Raw genomic sequence first — 19,197 nt, 5'->3', positions numbered from 1 at the left:
TGGTGAGTTGTATAATAACTACTTATATATAAAGGTGGGTGCAAGTCTGTATTCAGCTGTGTAGTGTAGAAGTTAGGAAAAAAGTGGGGAATGTGCTCTGTAAGCAGTGCTTTAGATAACTGTGTACTATTTTCAGCAGAGATGAGTCCTAGCTGAAAGAAGTGATGGCGGTCTGCACTGGATGGAGAAGAAAAGCTAAAAAGAAGGATTTCAACTAGAGACATCACTGATGAGTAAATGTGTGTTATTTGTACACTTACACTACTGTATATACAAAGCTCCTGTATATAATGTCACTGGTGATCACGTCACTAACACTACTTACAGAGCTCCTTTGTATAATGTCACTGGTGATCCCTGAATTACCTGTACACTATATACAGAGCTCCTGTGTACAATGTCACCTCTGAGCCACTGCATTAACTATACACTGTATACTATATACAGAGCTCCTGTTTATAATGTCATCGGTGATCCCACTATACTATTGTAGAGTTTTGTACTCAGCCGCGTTAGAGGTAGCCACACGATACTGTTTCTTTAAAATGTTCAAGGCAGGTGAATTCAGGCTTCATAAACTGCACTTTCCAACTAAACAAAACACAGCCTTTTCTGGCACAAAGTAACAAAACAGAAAATAAACAAACAGTCCATATAGTGCTGCGGGTTCACCCGCTCACAGTCAGTGTCTTTTTATCACAGACACACTGGAGGTCTCCACACCTCCAGCCACAGACACTGAATGAGACACTCGGTCTCCATTTTATTTACAGGCCCTGGGGTGGGGATATGTGAGCACCCAATCCCTTCAGACTCTTATGACTGCTCGTAAAAAAAGGCACTGATACGCCCTATTATACAAAGAGGGAAAATGGAAAGGGAGAGTCAGCTCAGCAGTGGTAGAATCATTCTTTCTTCCCCGAAAATCCTCGCAAGGAGCCGCCCTGGTTTGGGTCGATTCAATAGAGGCACAAAAGGAAATATCTCCAACGAAGGATGGGTTAAAAGCTTGGGTCTTCCTTTATTAAATACAAGTTAAAAAAAATAATGTTCCAAAATGAATGAGTACAACCACCAGTTAATAATCCCAGAAAATGGGTATTATGAGTCTGATCGACGCGTTTCGACTCAGTAGGTCTTAATCATGATCTGAGTCTGAGAGACTCCTCGTACTCAGTGACGTCACGCAGCTTCCCAGCACACGCCGTTCAACAGAGGTTGGTAACCAGGGACGCTGCCGGCCGGAGCGCCCCTGGCTCTGCGATACCTACTTCCTCCTTTTCATGTACGCACATACAGGCCGTGCTGCAGGCTGCACAGAGTCTACTCCGCACTTCAGAGGGTGTAAATTACCCGCTACTTTCTACCGGACGCCAACGCTCCATGTGGATCAAGTAAGTAAGCACATCACACTACGTCTATCTACTATCAACCATCGGATGCACGCCCCATATCCTGTCAGCAGGATTTACCCATTACCCAGTGCTTTGAAAACTACTGACATTAAGTTCCCTTGCAATCCATGATTAACTCTTGTTTGCTGTTAGCTCCCAACAGAGGGATAGTTGCTACAGCAAGTAAACCTACTGTAGCGTCGGCGTCCCTGCCTCCTGCTAGGCAGGGACGCCGTTCCCCTCACCTCTCCGCTCCGTGCCCGGCGTCTTCCTCCCGCTCTGCTGGCAGCGCGCGCTGCTTCCCGGCCTCCATGCTTAGGGCGCGCGCGCGCTCCCCCTCTCTTAAAGGGGCCGCGCGCGCCGTCCTAAGGAGTCCCCGGCCAATGGCCGGAGGACCTCACCATATATAAGGCACCTCCTCCAAAATGGAGGTGCCCGAGCAATGTTGTTGCAAAGCCTTTCAACTCTGCTTCAGCCCTCAGGTCCCGTTACCAGTTACCTGCCAGTCACCTGCCAGATTCCTGCTTGATACCTGCTTGATACCTGCCTGATACCTGCCTGATACCTGCCTGATACCTGCTTACCTGCTTGCTATCCTGTGGTCCAACAGTCTGCCTACCAGCTCCTGCCAGTCTGTCTATGGGTCAGTCCGCCTGCGGACCAGGAAGTACCTGCCAGATACCTGCCCGCTAGCCTACCTGGAGGCTCTGCCGTCACTTGCTGTGACCACCTGCTTGTCCAGAGACTCTTGCCCGCTCACCTGGGAGCGCTCACCTGCTACCTGCCTGCTAGCCTACCTGGAGGCTCTGTCGTCACTTGCTGTGACCACCTGCTTGTCCAGAGACTCTTGCCCGCTCACCTGGGAGCGCTCACCTGCTACCTGCCTACCTGGAGGCTTAGCTGTCACTTGCTGTGACCACCTGCCTGTCCAGAGACTCTTGCCCGCTCACCTGGGAGCGCTCACCTGCTACCTGCCTGCTAGCCTACCTGGAGGCTCTGCCGTCACTTGCTGTGACCACCTGCTTGTCCAGAGACTCTTGCCCGCTCACCTGGGAGCGCTCACCTGCTACCTGCCAGCTAGCCTACCTGGAGGCTCTGCCGTCACTTGCCGTGACCACCTGCCTGTCCAGAGACTCTTGCCCGCTCACCTGGGAGCGCTCACCTGCTACCTGCCTGCTAGCCCCGTCTAGAGACTCTTACCCTGCTGTCACTTGCCGTGACCACCTGCCCGTCTAGAGACTCTTACCCTGCTGTCTTGCCGTGACCACCTGCCCGTCTAGAGACTCTTACCCTGCTGTCACTTGCCGTGACCACAAGCCTGTCAAGAGACTGTCCCTGTCACTTGCCGTGACTACCTGCCCGCCTTCCCTGGGAGCCACCCGCTTCCTTACAAGGACTGCCCCTTTGTATAGTTGCTCAGAGGTTCCACCTCCCAGACCCGTTACACCTACTATGGATGTTTGCTTTGGATTATCCACTCAGAAAATCAGAATAACAATTACAACTTAGTATCTCTCTAATTTCCAATTGGAAAACTTCAGTAGATTAAAGACTATTCATTCTTATGAAATATTCCTGTGAACTTTTTGTTTTCTCTGGTGTATTTATTTCACTTAAATATTGAGAAAACATTTATTTTGGAGAGTATCATTAGTTCTCTACTTGTATTTCTATTTTTGTTTTTTATTCACCCCTTGAAAATAGCGCAATAGATTTTCTATCTATTTTAATCTTTTGGGATTCACACGCAGATTTGTACCCAAGATCTGCATATCTATTTGCAGCTTCTTTTCTGGCAACCACTTTATCTTTATCTTGGGGGCGCTTGTGAAAGTAACATTTTTAGGTCGGGTATTTATTCCTTGTATGTGATATTATTCGGTCACTGTGTGGTGGTAATATTTGATCTGGTCAATGTATGGAATATTTCTCCCTTATACATGGTATTATTTGGTCATTATGTGGTGGGAATATGTGGTCTGGTCATGGTGTGACAGTATTTTACCCTTGTAAAAAGAGTATTGGATATTTCAAGAAATGTTTAAAAGGTTAGAGCAGAGTAGGGCCCTACCAGAAGAGTCTACCTTGTTATGGCTGGGGCTTAAAAAATCTTTTGGCCAAAACAAAAGCTGATGTCTGTGTGTGTGATCTTGTGTTCGATGGTAACTGTTAATGTGTGATTGGTGAGGACGTGGTGCAGAAGTGGAGTTTTTCCAAGAGTGAGCGTGGGACTGTGGAAGGTTCGGGGGTTGGAGGCGGAGCTAGGTGGAGTCTCAAGGGGACCTGAAAATTTTGCCATTATGGGGCCCTGAAATTCTTGGTGGCAGCCCTGGATGAAAAGACCGGAGGAGCCTGGATAGCGGTTATTTGTTCCCATCTTTTCAGTCATTAAAGGCATCAACTACTGAGGACTCAACTGTGATTATTTGTTATGTGATCGGAGGCGCACAGAGGAGGAGGCCTTTTCCCCATCAACACACCCCAATATATCGCCATGACAGCCGGGGCCTAACAATGGGGTCCTAGAACAGTGTCATTAAGAATATAAAGTGAAGAATGTGTGTGTGGTGTGCAAGCATGGCTCCAGGATTTCATGGGCCCCGGGCGAAAGAATCTCAGTGGGCCCCTTTAACACATACCACAATTCATGATGCACAGATACAGCAGAGAAATATAGGTATAGTAGAATGCAAAGATTTCACTTCTTACATTACATGAGCAATATCTATTGTAAATTCTACAACATCTCATAAATCGGCGAATTCTCGCAGCGCACAGTGCAGACCGGACAGTATAGTCCTCCACACAGTATTATGGGCCCCATATAATGCTCCATACAGAATGGACCTCATATAATGCTCCATACAGAATACTGGCCCCCATGTAATGCTCCATACAGGATACTGGCCCCCATATAATGCTCCATACAGGATACTGGCCCCCATGTAATGCTCCATACAGGATACTGGCCCCCATATAATGCTCCATACAGGATACTGGCCCTCATATAATGCTCCATGCTGTATGGCCCCCATATAATGCTGCAGGCTGTATGGAGCTGGCACCGGACTTCTCTGCTCACTCACCCCGACGGCGAGTGGACCCCGGCACTTGCCCGGGTGCTGACGCCGGGCCTGTGTAGGGGGATGGCGTAACTGTGGGGACACTATACTTGTGTGTGTCAGACAGGGGACGCTGTACTATGGGGGCAATATGTGTTTTCTGACTTCCGGTGTTTCATAGTTGGGTCGTATGTATCTATCAGAGGAGAGGGAGGAAAGCGTTATTATTCTTAGTAATGGGGAATCTCCACATACCTCCACCTGCAGAGCCGCCACCACATATATGGCTGTTCTGTGCGCACAGGACCTGTGATGAGGTCACAGGAGGGGAGGAGTCAGGAGTCACATGATCAGGGGCCTCAGTGGATGCAGGACTCTGCTGTGCTGGTTGTCATGGTGCTGGATGAGGTGAAGGTTATGTGTGGGGTCAGGAGGGGTTTACAGTGTGGATGTAGCAGAGCCGCGCGTGTACGAGGCGTACGGAGCGGAGCCGCGCGTCTACGAGGCGTACGGAGCGGAGCCGCGCGTGTACGAGGCGTACGGAGCGGAGCCGCGCGTGTACGAGGCGTACGGAGCGGAGCCGCGCGTGTACGAGGCGTACGGAGCGGAGCCGCGCGTGTACGAGGCGTACGGAGCGGAGCTGCGCGTGTACGAGGCGTACGGAGCGGAGCCGAGCGTGTACGAGGTGTACGGAGCCGAGCCGCGTGTGTACGAGGCGTACGGAGCGGAGCCGCGTGTACACAGTGGAGCCGCGTGTGTACGAGGTGTACGGAGCGGAGCCACGCGTGTACGGAGCGGAGCCGCGCGTGTACGAGGCGTACGGAGTGGAGCCGCGTGTACAATGTGGAGCCGCGCGTGTACGAGGTGTACGGAGCGGAGCCGCGCGTGTACGGAGCGGAGCCGAGCGTGTGTACGAGGCGTACGGAGCCGCGCGTGTACGAGGCGTACGGAGCGGGGCCGCGCGTGTCTACGAGGTGTACGGAGCCGAGCCGCGTGTGTACGAGGCGTACGGAGCGGAGCCGCGTGTACAGAGTGGAGCCGCGTGTGTACGAGTTGTACGGAGCGGAGCCGCGTGTACAAAATGGAGCCGCGTGTGTACGAGGTGTACGGAGCGGAGCCGCATGTGTACGCAGCCAAGCCGCGTGTGTACGAGGCGTACGGAGCGGAGCCGCGCGTGTACGAGGCGTACGGAGCCCTTAGATTCTGCTGCCTCCAATAATATATATCTGACAGGAGCCCATACATTCTGCTGCCTCCAATAATATATACCTGACAGGAGCGCATACATTCTGCTGCCTCCAATAATATATACCTGACAGGAGCCCTTAGATTCTGCTGCCTCCAATAATATATATCTGACAGGAGCCCATACATTCTGCTGCCTCCAATAATATATACCTGACAGAAGCCCATACATTCTGCTGCCTCCAATAATATATACCTGACAGGAGCCCATACATTCTGCTGCCTCCAATAATATATACCTGACAGAAGCCCATAGATTCTGCTGCCTCCAAGAATATATAACTGACAGGAGACCATAGATTCTGCTGCCTCCAATAATATATACCTGACAGGAGCCCATATATTCTCCTGCCTCCAATAATATATACCTGATAGGAGCTCATATATTCTGCTGACTCCAATAATATATACCTGACAGGAGCCCATAGATTCTGCTGCCTCCAATAATATATCTGACAGAAGCCCATACATTCTCCTGCCTCCAATAATATATACCTGACAGGAGCCCATAGATTCTGCTGGCTCCAATAATATATACCTGACAGGAGCCCATAGATTCTGCTGCCTCCAATAATATATACCTGACAGGAGCCCATAGATTCTCCTGCCTCCAATAATATATACCCGACAGGAGCCCATACATTCTGCTGCCTCCAATAATATATACCTGACAGGAGCCCATACATTCTGCTGGCTCCAATAATATATACCTGACAGGAGCCCATACATTCTGCTGCTTCCAATAATATCTACCTGACAGGAGCCCATACATTCTCCTGCCTCCAATAATATATACCTGACAGGAGCCCATAGATTCTCCTGCCTCCAATAATATATACCTGACAGGAGCCCATAGATTCTCCTGCCTCCAATAATATATAACCGACAGGAGCCCATACATTCTGCTGCCTCCAATAATATATACCTGAGAGGAGCCCATAGATTCTCCTGCCGCCACTAATATATACTTGACAGGAGCCCATACACTCTGCTGCCTCCAATAATATATACCTGACAGGAGCCCATAGATTCTCCTGCCTCCAATAATATATACCTGACAGGAGCCCATAGATTCTGCTGCCTCCAATAATATATACCTGACAGGAGCCCATACATTCTGCTGGCTCCAATAATATATACCTGACAGGAGCCCATAGATTCTCCTGCCTCCAATAATATATACCTGACAGGAGCCCATACATTCTCCTGCCTCCAATAATATACACCTGACAGGAGCCCATGGATTCTGCTGCCTCCAATACTACATACCTGACAGGAGCCCATAGATTCTCCTGCCTCCAATAATATATACCCGACAGGAGCCCATACATTCTGCTGCCTCCAATAATATATACCTGACAGGAGCCCATAGATTCTCCTGCCGCCACTAATATATACCCGACAGGAGCCCATACATTCTGCTGCCTCCAATAATATATACCTGACAGGAGCCCATACATTCTGCTGCCTCCAATAATATATACCTGACAGGAGCCCATAGATTCTGCTGCCTCCAATAATATATACCTGACAGGAGCCCATAGATTCTCCTGCCGCCACTAATATATACCTGACAGGAGCCCATACACTCTGCTGCCTCCAATAATATATACCTGACAGGAGCCCATAGATTCTCCTGCCTCCAATAATATATACCTGACAGGAGCCCATACACTCTCCAGCCTCCAATAATATATAACTGACAGGAGCCCATACATTCTCCTGCCTCCAACAATATATACCTGACAGGAGCCCATACATTCTGCTGCCTCCAATAATATATACCTGACAGGAGCCCATACATTCTGCTGCCTCCAATAATATATACCTGACAGGAGCCCATAGATTCTCCAGCCTCCAATAATATATACCCGACAGGAGCCCATACATTCTGCTGCCTCCAATAATATATACCTGACAGGAGCCCATAGATTCTCCTGCCGCCACTAATATATACCTGCCAGGAGCCCATACATTCTGCTGCCTCCAATAATATATACCTGACAGGAGCTCATAGATTCTCCTGCCTCCAATAATATATACCTGACAGGAGCCCATAGATTCTGCTGCCTCCAATAATATATACCTGACAGGAGCCCATACATTCTCCTGCCTCCAATAATATATACCTGACAGGAGCCCATACATTCTGCTGCCTCCAATAATATATACCTGACAGGAGCCCATACATTCTGCTGCCTCCAATAATATATACCTGACAGGAGCCCATACATTCTCCTGCCTCCAATAATATATACCTGACAGTAGCCCATACATTCTCCTGCCTCCAATAATATATACCTGACAGGAGCCCATAGATTCTCCTGCCTCCAATAATATACACCTGACAGGAGCCCATGGATTCTGCTGCCTCCAATAATACATACCTGACAGGAGCCCATAGATTCTCGTGCCTCCAATAATATATACCCGACAGGAGCCCATACATTCTGCTGCCTCCAATAATATATACCTGACAGGAGCCCATAGATTCTCCTGCCGCCACTAATATATACCCGACAGGAGCCCATACATTCTGCTGCCTCCAATAATATATACCTGACAGGAGCCCACACATTCTGCTGCCTCCAATAATATATACCTGACAGGAGCCCATACATTCTGCTGCTTCCAATAATATCTACCTGACAGGAGCCCATACATTCTCCTGCCTCCAATAATATATACCTGACAGGAGCCCATAGATTCTGCTGCCTCCAATAATATATACCTGACAGGAGCCCATAGATTCTCCTGCCGCCACTAATATATACCTGACAGGAGCCCATACACTCTGCTGCCTCCAATAATATATACCTGACAGGAGCCCATAGATTCTCCTGCCTCCAATAATATATACCTGACAGGAGCCCATACATTCTCCAGCCTCCAATAATATATAACTGACAGGAGCCCATACATTCTCCTGCCTCCAACAATATATACCTGACAGGAGCCCATACATTCTGCTGCCTCCAATAATATATACCTGACAGGAGCCCATACATTCTGCTGCCTCCAATAATATATACCTGACAGGAGCCCATAGATTCTCCAGCCTCCAATAATATATACCCGACAGGAGCCCATACATTCTGCTGCCTCCAATAATATATACCTGACAGGAGCCCATAGATTCTCCTGCCGCCACTAATATATACCTGCCAGGAGCCCATACATTCTGCTGCCTCCAATAATATATACCTGACAGGAGCTCATAGATTCTCCTGCCTCCAATAATATATACCTGACAGGAGCCCATAGATTCTGCTGCCTCCAATAATATATACCTGACAGGAGCCCATACATTCTCCTACCTCCAATAATATATAACTGACAGGAGCCCAAAGATTCTCCGGCCTCCAATAATATATACCTGACAGGAGCCCATACATTCTCCTGCCTCCAACAATATATACCTGACAGGAGCCCATACATTCTCCTGCCTCCAATAATATATACCTGACAGGAGCCCATACATTCTCCTGCCTCCAATAATATATACTTGATAGGAGCCCATACATTCTCCTGCCTCCAATAATATACACCTGACAGGAGCCCATAGATTCTGCTGCCTCCAATAATATATACCTGACAGGAGCCCATACATTCTGCTGCCTCCAATAATATATACCTGACAGGAGCCCATACATTTTCCTGCCTCCAATAATATATACCTGACAGGAGCCCATACATTCTGCTGCCTCCAATAATATATACCTGACAGGAGCCCATACATTCTCCTGCCTCCAATAATGTATACCTGACAGGAGCTCATACACTCTGCTGCCTCCAGTAGTATATAGCTGACAGGAGCTCATACACTCTGCTGCCTCCAATAATATATACCTGACAGGAGCCCATACATTCTCCTGCCTCCAATAAAATATACAAGACAGGAGCCCATACATTCTGCTGCCTCCAATAATCTATACCTGACAGGAGCTCATACACTCTGCTCCCTCCAATAATATATACCTGACAGGAGACCATACATTCTGCTGCCTCCAATAATATATTCCTGACAGGAGCCCATACATTCTCCTGCCTCCAATAATATATTCCTGACAGGAGCCCATACATTCTCCTGCGTCCAATAATATATACCTGACAGGAGCCCATACATTCTGCTGCCTCCAATAATATATACCTGACAGGAGCCCATAAATTCTGCTGCCTCCAATAATATATACTTGACAGGAGCCCATAGATTCTCCTGCCTCCAATAATATATACCTGACAGAAGCCAATACATTCTCCTGCCTACACTAATATATACCTGACAGGAGCCCATACATTCTCCTGCCTCCAATAATATATACCTGACAGGAGCCCATACATTCTGCTGCCTCCAATAATATATACCTGACAGGAGCCCATACATTCTGCTGCCTCCAATAATATATACCTGACAGGAGCCCATATATTCTCCTGCCTCCAATAATATATACCTGACAGGAACCCATAGATTCTCCTGCCTGCAATAGTATATACCTGACAGGAGCTCATACACTCTGCTGCCTCCAATAATATATACCTGACAGGAGACCATACATTCTGCTGCCTCCAATAATATATTCCTGACAGGAGCCCATACATTCTCTTGCCTCCAATAAAATATACCTGACAGGAGCCCAAACATTCTGCTGCCTCCAATAATATATACCTGACAGGAGCCCATACATTCTCCTGACTCCAATAATATATACCTGACAGGAGCCCATACATTCTGCTGCCTCCAATAATATATACCTGACAGGAGCCCATAGATTCTCCTGCCTCCAATAATATATACCTGACAGAAGCCCATACATTCTCCTGCCTCCAATAATATATACCTGACAGGAGTCCATAAATTCTCCTGCCTCCAATAATATATACCTGACAGGAACCCATGCATTCTCCTGCCTCCAATAATATATACCTGACAGGATCCTATACATTCTCCTGCCTCCAATAATATATACCTGACAGGAGCCCATACATTCTCCTGCCTCCAAAAATATATACCTGACAGGAGCCCATACATTCTTCTGCCTCCAATAATATATACCTGACAGGAGCCCATACACTCTCCTGCCTCCAATAATATATACCTGACAGGAGCCCATACAATCTCCTTCCTCCAATAATATATACCTGACAGGAGCCCATAGATTCTCCTGCCGCCACTAATATATACCTGCCAGGAGCCAATACATTCTGCTGCCTCCAATAATATATACCTGACAGGAGCTCATAGATTCTCCTGCCTCCAATAATATATACCTGACAGGAGCCCATAGATTCTGCTGCCTCCAATAATATATACCTGACAGGAGCCCATACATTCTCCTGCCTCCAATAATATATACCTGACAGGAGCCCATACATTCTGCTGCCTCCAATAATATATACCTGACAGGAGCCCATACATTCTGCTGCCTCCAATAATATATACCTGACAGGAGCCCATACATTCTCCTGCCTCCAATAATATATACCTGACAGTAGCCCATACATTCTCCTGCCTCCAATAATATATACCTGACAGGAGCCCATAGATTCTCCTGCCTCCAATAATATACACCTGACAGGAGCCCATGGATTCTGCTGCCTCCAATAATACATACCTGACAGGAGCCCATAGATTCTCGTGCCTCCAATAATATATACCCGACAGAAGCCCATACATTCTGCTGCCTCCAATAATATATACCTGACAGGAGCCCATAGATTCTCCTGCCGCCACTAATATATACCCGACAGGAGCCCATACATTCTGCTGCCTCCAATAATATATACCTGACAGGAGCCCACACATTCTGCTGCCTCCAATAATATATACCTGACAGGAGCCCATACATTCTGCTGCTTCCAATAATATCTACCTGACAGGAGCCCATACATTCTCCTGCCTCCAATAATATATACCTGACAGGAGCCCATAGATTCTGCTGCCTCCAATAATATATACCTGACAGGAGCCCATAGATTCTCCTGCCGCCACTAATATATACCTGACAGGAGCCCATACACTCTGCTGCCTCCAATAATATATACCTGACAGGAGCCCATAGATTCTCCTGCCTCCAATAATATATACCTGACAGGAGCCCATACATTCTCCAGCCTCCAATAATATATAACTGACAGGAGCCCATACATTCTCCTGCCTCCAACAATATATACCTGACAGGAGCCCATACATTCTGCTGCCTCCAATAATATATACCTGACAGGAGCCCATACATTCTGCTGCCTCCAATAATATATACCTGACAGGAGCCCATAGATTCTCCAGCCTCCAATAATATATACCCGACAGGAGCCCATACATTCTGCTGCCTCCAATAATATATACCTGACAGGAGCCCATAGATTCTCCTGCCGCCACTAATAGATACCTGCCAGGAGCCCATACATTCTGCTGCCTCCAATAATATATACCTGACAGGAGCTCATAGATTCTCCTGCCTCCAATAATATATACCTGACAGGAGCCCATAGATTCTGCTCCCTCCAATAATATATACCTGACAGGAGCCCATACATTCTCCTGCCTCCAACAATATATACCTGACAGGAGCCCATACATTCTCCTGCCTCCAATAATATATACCTGACAGGAGCCCATACATTCTCCTGCCTCCAATAATATATACTTGATAGGAGCCCATACATTCTCCTGCCTCCAATAATATACACCTGACAGGAGCCCATAGATTCTGCTGCCTCCAATAATATATACCTGACAGGAGCCCATACATTCTGCTGCCTCCAATAATATATACCTGACAGGAGCCCATACATTTTCCTGCCTCCAATAATATATACCTGACAGGAGCCCATACATTCTGCTGCCTCCAATAATATATACCTGACAGGAGCCCATACATTCTCCTGCCTCCAATAATATATACCTGACAGGAGCTCATACACTCTGCTGCCTCCAATAATATATACCTGACAGGAGCCCATACATTCTCCTGCCTCCAATAAAATATACAAGACAGGAGCCCATACATTCTGCTGCCTCCAATAATCTATACCTGACAGGAGCTCATACACTCTGCTCCCTCCAATAATATATACCTGACAGGAGACCATACATTCTGCTGCCTCCAATAATATATTCCTGACAGGAGCCCATACATTCTCCTGCCTCCAATAATATATTCCTGACAGGAGCCCATACATTCTCCTGCCTCCAATAATATATACCTGACAGGAGCCCATACATTCTGCTGCCTCCAATAATATATACCTGACAGGAGCCCATAAATTCTGCTGCCTCCAATAATATATACTTGACAGGAGCCCATAGATTCTCCTGCCTCCAATAATATATACCTGACAGAAGCCCATACATTCTCCTGCCTACACTAATATATACCTGACAGGAGCCCATACATTCTCCTGCCTCCAATAATATATACCTGACAGGAGCCCATACATTCTGCTGCCTCCAATAATATATACCTGACAGGAGCCCATACATTCTGCTGCCTCCAATAATATATACCTGACAGGAGCCCATATATTCTCCTGCCTCCAATAATATATACCTGACAGGAACCCATAGATTCTCCTGCCTGCAATAATATATACCTGACTGGAGCCCATACATTCTGCTGCCTCCAATAATATATACCTGACAGGAGCTCATACACTCTGCTGCCTCCAATAATATATACCTGACAGGAACCCATAGATTCTCCTGCCTCGAATAATATATACCTGACAGGAGCCCATACATTCTGCTGCCTCCAATAATATATACCTGAAAGGAGCCCATAGATTCTCCTGCCTCCAATAATATATACCTGACAGGAGCCCATACATTCTGCTGCCTCCAATAATATATACCTGACAGGAGCCCATACATTCTCCTGCCTCCAATAATATATACCTGACAGGAGCTCATACAGTCTGCTGCCTCCAATAATATATACCTGACAGGAGCCCATACAGTCTCCTGCCTCCAATAGTATATACCTGACAGGAGCCCATACATTCTGCTACCTCCAATAATATATACCTGACAGGAGCTCATACACTCTGCTGCCTCCAATAATATATACCTGACAGGAGACCATACATTCTGCTGCCTCCAATAATATATTCCTGACAGGAGCCCATACATTCTCTTGCCTCCAATAAAATATACCTGACAGGAGCCCAAACATTCTGCTGCCTCCAATAATATATACCTGACAGGAGCCCATACATTCTCCTGACTCCAATAATATATACCTGACAGGAGCCCATACATTCTGCTGCCTCCAATAATATATACCTGACAGGAGCCCATAGATTCTCCTGCCTCCAATAATATATATCTGACAGAAGCCCATACATTCTCCTGCCTCCAATAATATATACCTGACAGGAGCCCATACATTCTCCTGCCTCCAAAAATATATACCTGACAGGAGCCCATACATTCTTCTGCCTCCAATAATATGTACCTGACAGGAGCCCATACACTCTCCTGCCTCCAATAATATATACCTGACAGGAGCCCATACAATCTCCTTCCTCCAATAATATATACCTGACAGAAGCCCATAGATTCTGCTGCCTCCAATAATATATACATGACAGGAGGTCATAGATTCTGCTGCCTCCAATAATATATACCTGACAGGAGCCCATACATTCTCCACCCTCCAATAATATATACCTGACAGGAGCCCATACATTCTCCTGCCTCCAATAATATATAACTCACAGGAGCCCATACATTCAGCTGCCTCCAATGATATATACCTGACAGGAGCCCATACATTCTGCTGCCTCCAATGATATATACCTGACAGGAGCCCATAGATTCTGCTGCCTCCAATAATATATACCTGACAGGAGCCCATAAATTCTGCTGCCTTCAATAATATATACCTGACAGGAGCCCATACATTCTGCTGCCTCCAATAATATATACCTGACAGAAGCCCATACATTCTGCTGCCTCCAATAATATATACCTGACAGGAGTCCATACATTCTGCTGCCTCCAATAATATATACCTGACAGAAGCCCATACATTCTGCTGCCTCCAATAATATATACCTGACAGGAGCCCATACATTCTGCTGCCTCCAATAATATATACCTGACAGGAGCCCATACATTCTCCTGCCTCCAATAATATATACCTGACAGGAGCCCATACATTCTCCTACCTCCAATAATATATAACTGACAGGAGCCCAAAGATTCTCCGGCCTCCAATAATATATACCTGACAGGAGCCCATACATTCTCCTACCTCCAACAATATATACCTGACAGGAGCCCATACATTCTCCTGCCTCCAATAATATATACCTGACAGGAGCCCATACATTCTCCTGCCTCCAATAATATATACTTGATAGGAGCCCATACATTCTCCTGCCTCCAATAATATACACCTGACAGGAGCCCATAGATTCTGCTGCCTCCAATAATATATACCTGACAGGAGCCCATACATTCTCCTGCCTCCAATAATATATACCTGACAGGAGCCCATACATTCTCCTGCCTCCAATAATATATACCTGACAGGAGCCCATACATTCTGCTGCCTCCAATAATATATACCTGACAGGAGCCCATACATGCTCCTGCCTCCAATAATATATACCTGACAGGAGCTCATACACTCTGCTGCCTCCAGTAGTATATACCTGACAGGAGCTCATACACTCTGCTGCCTCCAATAATATATACCTGACAGGAGCCCATACATTCTCCTGCCTCCAATAAAATATACAAGACAGGAGCCCATACATTCTGCTGCCTCCAATAATCTATACCTGACAGGAGCTCATACACTCTGCTCCCTCCAATAATATATACCTGACAGGAGACCATACATTCTGCTGCCTCCAATAATATATTCCTGACAGGAGCCCATACATTCTCCTGCCTCCAATAATATATACCTGACAGGAGCCCATACATTCTGCTGCCTCCAATAATATATACCTGAAAGGAGCCCATAGATTCTCCTGCCTCCAATAATATATACCTGACAGGAGCCCATAGATTCTGCTGCCTCCAATAATATATACCTGACAGGAGCCCATACATTCTCCTGCCTCCAATAATATATACCTGACAGGAGCTCATACAGTCTGCTGCCTCCAATAATATATACCTGACAGGAGCCCATACAGTCTCCTGCCTCCAATAGTATATACCTGACAGGAGCCCATACATTCTGCTACCTCCAATAATATATACCTGACAGGAGCTCATACACTCTGCTGCCTCCAATAATATATACCTGACAGGAGACCATACATTCTGCTGCCTCCAATAATATATTCCTGACAGGAGCCCATACATTCTCTTGCCTCCAATAAAATATACCTGACAGGAGCCCAAACATTCTGCTGCCTCCAATAATATATACCTGACAGGAGCCCATACATTCTCCTGACTCCAATAATATATACCTGACAGGAGCCCATACATTCTGCTGCCTCCAATAATATATACCTGACAGGAGCCCATAGATTCTCCTGCCTCCAATAATATATACCTGACAGAAGCCCATACATTCTCCTGCCTCCAATAATATATACCTGACAGGAGTCCATAAATTCTCCTGCCTCCAATAATATATACCTGACAGGAACCCATGCATTCTCCTGCCTCCAATAATATATACCTGACAGGATCCCATACATTCTCCTGCCTCCAATAATATATACCTGACAGTAGCCCATACATTCTCCTGCCTCCAAAAATATATATCTGACAGGAGCCCATACATTCTTCTGCCTCCAATAATATATACCTGACAGGAGCCCATACACTCTCCTGCCTCCAATAATATATACCTGACAGGAGCCCATACAATCTACTTCCTCCAATAATATATACCTGACAGGAGCCCATAGATTCTGCTGCCTCCAATAATATATACATGACAGGAGGTCATAGATTCTGCTGCCTCCAATAATATATACCTGACAGGAGCCCATACATTCTCCAGCCTCCAATAATATATACCTGACAGGAGCCCATACATTCTCCTGCCTCCAATAATATATAACTGACAGGAGCCCATACATTCAGCTGCCTCCAATGATATATACCTGACAGGAGCCCATACATTCTGCTGCCTCCAATGATATATACCTGACAGGAGCCCATAGATTCTGCTGCCTCCAATAATATATACCTGACAGGAGCCCATAAATTCTGCTGCCTTCAATAATATATACCTGACAGGAGCCCATACATTCTGCTGCCTCCAATAATATATACCTGACAGAAGCCCATACATTCTGCTGCCTCCAATAATATATACCTGACAGGAGTCCATACATTCTGCTGCCTCCAATAATATATACCTGACAGAAGCCCATACATTCTGCTGCCTCCAATAATATATACCTGACAGGAGCCCATACATTCTGCTGCCTCCAATAATATATACCTGACAGGAGCCCATACATTCTCCTGCCTCCAATAATATATACCTGACAGGAGCCCATACATTCTCCTACCTCCAATAATATATAACTGACAGGAGCCCAAAGATTCTCCGGCCTCCAATAATATATACCTGACAGGAGCCCATACATTCTCCTACCTCCAACAATATATACCTGACAGGAGCCCATACATTCTCCTGCCTCCAATAATATATACCTGACAGGAGCCCATACATTCTCCTGCCTCCAATAATATATACTTGATAGGAGCCCATACATTCTCCTGCCTCCAATAATATACACCTGACAGGAGCCCATAGATTCTGCTGCCTCCAATAATATATACCTGACAGGAGCCCATACATTCTCCTGCCTCCAATAATATATACCTGACAGGAGCCCATACATTCTCCTGCCTCCAATAATATATACCTGACAGGAGCCCATACATTCTGCTGACTCCAATAATATATACCTGACAGGAGCCCATACATGCTCCTGCCTCCAATAATATATACCTGACAGGAGCTCATACACTCTGCTGCCTCCAGTAGTATATACCTGACAGGAGCTCATACACTCTGCTGCCTCCAATGATATATACCTGACAGGAGCCCATACATTCTCCTGCCTCCAATAAAATATACAAGACAGGAGCCCATACATTCTGCTGCCTCCAATAATCTATACCTGACATGAGCTCATACACTCTGCTGCCTCCAATAATATATACCTGACAGGAGACCATACATTCTGCTGCCTCCAATAATATATTCCTGACAGGAGCCCATACATTCTCCTGCCTCCAATAATATATACCTGACAGGAGCCCATACATTCTGCTGCCTCCAATAATATATACCTGACAGGAGCCCATAAATTCTGCTGCCTCCAATAATATATACTTGACAGGAGCCCATAGATTCTCCTGCCTCCAATAATATATACCTGACAGAAGCCAATACATTCTCCTGCCTACACTAATATATACCTGACAGGAGCCCATATATTCTCCTGCCTCCAATAATATATACCTGACAGGAACCCACAGATTCTCCTGCCTGCAATAATATATACCTGACTGGAGCCCATACATTCTGCTGCCTCCAATAATATATACCTGACAGGAACCCATAGATTCTCCTGCCTCCAATAATATATACCTGACAGGAGCCCATACATTCTCCTGCCTCGAATAATATATACCTGACAGGAGCCCATACATTCTGCTGCCTCCAATAATATATACCTGAAAGGAGCCCATAGATTCTCCTGCCTCCAATAATATATACCTGACAGGAGCCCATACATTCTCCTGCCTCGAATAATATATACCTGACAGGAGCCCATACATTCTGCTGCCTCCAATAATATATACCTGAAAGGAGCCCATAGATTCTCCTGCCTCCAATAATATATACCTGACAGGAGCCCATACATTCTGCTGCCTCCAATAATATATTCCTGACAGGAGCCCATACATTCTCCTGCCTCCAATAATATATTCCTGACAGGAGCCCATACATTCTCCTGCCTCCAATAATATATACCTGACAGGAGCCCATACATTCTGCTGCCTCCAATAATATATACCTGACAGGAGCCCATAAATTCTGCTGCCTCCAATAATATATACTTGACAGGAGCCCATAGATTCTCCTGCCTCCAATAATATATACCTGACAGAAGCCAATACATTCTCCTGCCTACACTAATATATACCTGACAGGAGCCCATACATTCTCCTGCCTCCAATAATATATACCTGACAGGAGCCCATACATTCTGCTGCCTCCAATAATATATACCTGACAGGAGCCCATATATTCTCCTGCCTCCAATAATATATACCTGACAGGAACCCATAGATTCTCCTGCCTGCAATAATATATACCTGACTGGAGCCCATACATTCTGCTGCCTCCAATAATATATACCTGACAGGAGCTCATACACTCTGCTGCCTCCAATAATATATACCTGACAGGAACCCATAGTTTCTCCTGCCTCGAATAATATATACCTGACAGGAGCCCATACATTCTGCTGCCTCCAATAATATATACCTGAAAGGAGCCCAT

General features: G+C 46.1%; 1 protein-coding gene across 2 annotated transcripts in view; it reads right to left on the bottom strand.

The window, feature by feature from the left end:
- LOC141271907 (uncharacterized) overlaps positions 1 to 19,197 on the bottom strand; it is a 156,139-nt gene that overhangs the window by 60,202 nt on the left and 76,740 nt on the right. Inside the window, exon 1 of one of the 2 annotated variants that reach the window (XM_073682134.1) lies at positions 4,712 to 4,796. The exons of the other annotated variant lie outside the window; for it this stretch is intronic. The gene's annotated coding sequence lies outside the window, so the exon portion shown is untranslated. Of the gene's footprint in view, positions 1 to 4,711; positions 4,797 to 19,197 lie in introns of those variants that run through there. 2 annotated transcript variants of the gene reach the window in all.

Source organism: Phyllobates terribilis, unplaced genomic scaffold (genome assembly GCF_046119375.1).
Source record: "Phyllobates terribilis strain yellow unplaced genomic scaffold, ASM4611937v1 Scaffold_5__5_contigs__length_657084704, whole genome shotgun sequence".
NCBI classification, from domain to species: domain Eukaryota; kingdom Metazoa; phylum Chordata; class Amphibia; order Anura; family Dendrobatidae; genus Phyllobates; species Phyllobates terribilis.
Note: the sequence above shows the minus strand (reverse complement) of the source record. Positions and strands in the feature narration are given on the sequence as shown.